Below are 6,000 nucleotides of genomic sequence, written 5' to 3'. Positions count from 1 at the left end.
CACAGCTTCCGGTATAACCTTCAGCATAAAACTCTCATTCACAAACCGCTTCTTAGCTTTTACTCTTAAAGGACACGTTCACAATTTTTCAAGTCTGTCTTAAAACAACCGTCAGGCGCCCAAATCATCTTTGAAACAGGTTTTTCTTTCAATAATCATTCCTCCTGTTCATAAAATCTATTTAAAAGTTTATCTGAAGCTAATATGAAGCTTCAGTCGTCCAAATGAGTTAAATCAAGTAGATATCTTTCAACATTACAGTCTTTTTAGTGCCAAAGTCAAAGCTTCAGATAAACTGTTGCAAATTCATTTTTGCACAAAATGACTGTGTGGACTCACTGTGGATTTTGGCCCCCATCACTTACATGGAAAGCACATTTGAAAACATTTAGTTCATTTGAATTTTCATGTCCTTCCAAACATTTGACCTGTCCAACATGGTAAAAGACACAGCAAAACATATTTTGGTAACACTTAACATCAGGTAACTTGAGTAAAATTTCAAGGAAATTGTGCACCAAATATCAGAATACATGTTTCGCTCCATTTAATTTGATGAATCCCGATGAGTATTGATGGAGTCCTTTCCGCAGACTTGAATCTGAGAGATTACAGACTTGTTTATTACAGATTTTGCCTTTGTTTTAATTGCTTTAATTACACCTCATTATGCTTTGGTGTCTGTTTGTACTCAAAATTACAAAATGTAGTATGGTAGCTTTTATCTTGGTTGCACGCTCTCGTTGGACTGGACCACCATCTATAAACAGGACTGGAGACATTTATTCTGAAGGAAAGTGAGGTAACATCTGGTGTTCATGTGTTTTTTTCTCTGGCAGCTTGACAGGCTGCTCTGCAGGAATGCTGACCACGCCCCTGAAATGGATTATAGGGCTGTGCTGTGCCAAGAACGTCTACAAAGTTAATAAGAATGCACTGAGGATGATTTCTTGTGAAATTTAGTCATGTATGTAATTATACAGTTGTGGGAAATGGTTAAATGGGGCGCACTGTGTGGTTTTAGCAGTTCTGCAGCATCACCATGAAGTCTTGTCCTTATGGTGGGGTTATCAGGTTCGATCTGACTGACACAGAACAAGACATGTCATGACTATTTAACATCAGTGTTAACAGGTCTAGAGCTGCTCTCCATACATCGGGCATGTTTAAGCAGTTTGTGTCTGCTAAAGAGAAATATTTCTTAGGTCAGCTGGAATAAGCAGTTGCTCTGAGGATCCAGACAGCTGATTATGGCACATCTACCCCTCCCACCCCAGGCTGGCAGCCATGTTAGAGGTCCCTTTGTTCCTCAGGTTGTTCGCACAGAATCAATATTTCTTCACAAATGGTCTTTAAAACATCAGTTTGAGGGTCTGCTGGTCGGGTGAAGTTTCCAGTTGTGGAAGTATCCAGATCCTTCACTTAAGTAAAAGTACCAATACGGAAATGTATAAATAGCTACTCCATTACAAGTAAAAGTTATGCATGAAAAATCCTACTTAAGTACAAGCACAAAAGTATTACCAGCAAAATGTACTTAAAGAATTAAAAGGATCAGTGTGTAGGATTTAGTGGCATCTAGTGGTGACATTGCAGCACTAATCAAAACATCCTTATGAATATTATGTTCCATCTCTGCTAAGTCTGTTCCGCTAGATGCCACTAAATTCTACACACTGTACCTTTAAGGTAAAATTAGGCCTACTCATTTTGTCCCAATGACTGATATATTATTATATATGACATCATTAGATTATTAATACAGTTAGCTTGTTTAGTCCAGTGGTTCCCAACCTGGGCGTCGGGCCCCTCCAAAGGGTCACCAGATAAATCTGAGGGGTTGTGAGATGGTGAGATGACCGGACTGTAGGTTGGTACAAAAAAAGACATTTGAAGACGCCATCTTGGGTTTAGGGAATCGACATTTTATAGACAAAAAGACTAATCGATTAATGGAGGAAATAATCGACAGATGAATTGATAATGAAAATCATTAGTTGCGGCTTTATGACTATGATGAAAATAATAATGATGTGGAGGAAAAGGAGTGATTCACAAGGTTTAAAACCTAAACTGAGAATAAAATGATGAACTTGTTTACATGGTGTGGATACTTGAACAGATTGTTAATCAAATTTGTCATTAGTCAAATTCAAAATTCATGTACAGAGTGACATCACAGTAATGTGGTCACAGGCGTATCAGAGCACATTTCTGACCAACATTATAAACCCATTAGATGATTTTTGACTATTTTGTTCTTTTTTAATTACCTGCTTATTGTTATTTTCTTTATTCATTTGTCGGTGCTATTTATACTTCTGAAATGTCCTTTTATGTTTTATCACTGTTGTAATGTTTGTATTTTGCGTAGGATAACGACCAAGGAACAGAAAAAACGTTTAATTCCATTCAAAAACATTGTGATTCCTTTTGCCCTAACAGTCTGTCTGTGTACGGACCCAATGACCTCTGACGTCAAGACACAAGGATGTCAAGGAGACATGAACAGGACTAAAAACATGTCCCTTCCTCCACTAGCCACGGGAGGAAAATGGAGAGTCGGAATTGCCAACTTTCTCTTTCTTTTCAGATACAAACAGACAACACCAACTGGAGCCTTCTCCCCCACCCCACAGACAACCTGGTTGAACTATTCCCCATTCTCTCCCTTCTATTAAGTCATAAACTTGAGACAAGTCAGTTTTTTTTTAATACACAATAAGTGTCTGATTTGATCAGAAATACCACTAAAAATGTGTAAAAATATGTATCTGGACTTACCTAACCATTGTTTACTTTTACTGTGTTTTAGAATGATTAACTAGTTTTATATTATAGAAATTCAAATGCTGCCTCAAAATTAACCAGTATAAGTGTATTATTTAGCTTTGGTTTGATTGCTAGGATAATGCTTTCTTAATAGATGTAATTACAGGTTGGGAAATTAAGGTTTATTGATTTTATTCTGTATTTTATTTGGTTAATCAATATTACAAGGTCTAAGTGTTTTCTCATTGTTTCATGATGTGTTGATGGCATTGACATGGCATGTATAGTCTTCAAATATTCTACAGGAATAAAATTATTCCCTTTAAATTGAAGGTCTCCACAACAAGGATTTAATTAGTAATTGAAGCATTCACTCAAAAGAGCAGCAAGGATCCTATTTCTTCTTAAACACGCCTCCTAGACTATAAAAGTTTACAACTCTTTGTCTGGCTTGGCTTCCTTTTTTGCTTGCTTGCTTCCTGTGATTGCTTGTTTCTCGTGCTCTCTTGTTTCCTGTGTATTTTTTTTCTCTCTCAGCCTTGACAGCCATGATGGCCCATGTTGTGTTTTGGGCGTTGTCTTTTTCATTTTTCCCTGAGTGCCCCAGAAAAGATACTCTCACTAAAAAGAAAGACTGAGAGACACCTAAAAACCACAAGCCAAGTACCATTAGCCATCACACACCATTTGCCATTTGAATATGTATTATTTTTCATTCTCCTAATTTTATCATGTAGTTAAACTTTTTAAAGACTGTACCAGGGACTTTTTTGGTTAGTTAGAGCTCCAGCATCTGCACTCTGCAGCTTGCCACTGAAAAGGCAACAACCCCCCCCGCTGTGTGTACATTGGTGAAAGGAAATCTAATAATAAGGTAATTAGTCAATAAATAAGTTAATAAGTTATTAAATAAGTTATTTCCTGATTTTAAAACACCATAAAAATTAAGAATAATTGATAACGGGCCAATGTTAATACATAAATATTATAATTATCTTAAATGGCCAATTTCACCTAAGACATTCAGTTTAAAATGATGAATTATGAATATTTATCCAGCTGCTGAAACCTTATGGAAAAGATTTAAATTTAAAGTAGATCCTTGTGGATTTTGTTTGACAGAGCATTTATTTTTCTCTTGTCTGGTCACATTGCAGTTTTGGCAGGATCTTTACAGCTGGTTTAATATCAGGACTGGCAATCTTGAATTTGATCTATTTCAGGTTTTGATTATATAGATGGTCTCCCAAAGAAGGTGTCAGATATGGTAAACATAATTATCATTATGGGTAAATATCATATACATAAAGGCAAATGGAAAAAAACAGTAAACCCTCCTTAACTTGTTTTAAAAATGAATGTAAAAACTATCTGAGACTGTCGAGAAGGATGAGTATGAACATCAACAGAAGAAGCTTGAGAAGGTGTGCAACCCTATCATCACAAAGCTGTACCAGAGTGCTGGTGGCATGCCAGGTGGCTTCCCTGGAGCTGGTGGTGCTGCTCCTGGTGGTGGATCCTCCGGCCCAACCACTGAGGAGGTCAACTAAATATTCCATCCTCTCAGCCGCTACCTCCGAGAGATGTTTTCAAAGAAAGAAACCCTCTTATTGCACAAGTAACAACAAGCTAAAGAGTGTAATTTAAAATAAAAGAGAGAAATAAAATAAAAGATACTCAGATAGTTTATCAAGAGTAACCAGTCTCTTAATGAATTATATGAAGTCATGTATAAGTCTGTCGCATTTTGATTTATAGTCCTTGTTGCTCAAATTCTTCAGTTTACATTTTATTATATTGTCAACCACCTAGGTGTTTGAACGCCTTTTTTATTTTTTCTTTCTGTTTATGCTATAAAATGCATATGTGAATATGTATATATACTAGAGATGTGCAGAGATCCCAGTATTTGTATTTGTATCTGTATCTGTTGAGGCAGCAAAATTATTTGTATTTGAATAAAAGTGGAAAGAGACTTAAAAATCCTGTATTTGTTTTTATTACACTTTTAATTTTAGAAAATTTAAGTGTTACAATAAGTGTTCATGAATGAACTATCTTATGAAGGAGGTCCCCACATCGGGTCTTGAACTGGAGTCTCCCAGATCATAGACGACTGCACTAACTACTGAGCTAAAACTTTACTCATCACCTCATTGCAGACAGACCTCTATCTATTTATACACCCATAACACAGAGACAGCACACTGTGTAATGTGTAGGGAAGAACTTCAAAGGCAATTATTGCTTTGCACTTTTCACTTATTGCCTATTTTTTACAACCTAACTTTGTGGAAAGGAGAAGGGGAACAACAGGTTATGGAGAGTCCCCCCTTGGGAGCACTTTGCTTGTGTCAGTAGCTCAGCTTTATCTCTGGGGAACACCCCCAACAAATAATTTTTAAAATGTTTGTATGAAACAAATATTCGTATAAAACCCACTATTTGTGCCTTGCTGAATAATGTATTTGTATTCGGGCACACCCCTAATATATACTATATTTATAACTGAGAGCATACAGTATGTATGTGTATATATGCATATTGTCTGGCTTGTATTTACTATTTGTATGCAAGCTATTGTTCCCCTCTTAAGCTTGTAAATTAAAATCGTTCAATAAAAAAAAAAGTCTGAGACTGGATTCACCCTCCTGGGAAGCAGTAAACCAAAGTGCTTCACTGAACCTTCTGCAGCAGTTCTCGTCTGGCTGTCACCCAGACGGAAACAGTTGTAAAACCATCTACCATGCTTCTGTCTCAGAGTTGATGTAAAGAGCCATCCAAAACCAAATTCTTATTAGCTTTACTGAGAGTTAATTGCCCTTCATTGCGCTTTTGACTCATTTTTAATAATATTCACTCATTAATTCATTCATTCTGTTGGCAATAACTTGTTAATTTCATTTACTCACACAGTCATTCATTCATTCATTCTGGTTGTATATGTATATATATACTTAGTGTTGCCATTTATCCCTATCCCATGGTAGTTCAATGAATATCTTGATTTCAAGTCATTGTATTTGTGTATTCCTTTACAACAGAGATAGAGGTCTCTGCATTCAGAATTTATGACTTTCAGATATAAGACTAATTCATTTAATTTTTCTCTTAAAAGCAAAGAGTGGTGCCCCATATAACTTATGAGTGCTTAATATTAATTTTACGTGTAATGTTATTCCTGTATTTGGAGCTGATAACATTTAACCAGCAGGGGGAGCCACAGTC

Source organism: Thunnus maccoyii, chromosome 3 (assembly GCF_910596095.1).
Source record: "Thunnus maccoyii chromosome 3, fThuMac1.1, whole genome shotgun sequence".
NCBI lineage: Eukaryota > Metazoa > Chordata > Actinopteri > Scombriformes > Scombridae > Thunnus > Thunnus maccoyii.
The sequence above is the reverse complement of the archived record's forward strand: the minus strand, read 5'-3'. Positions refer to the sequence as shown.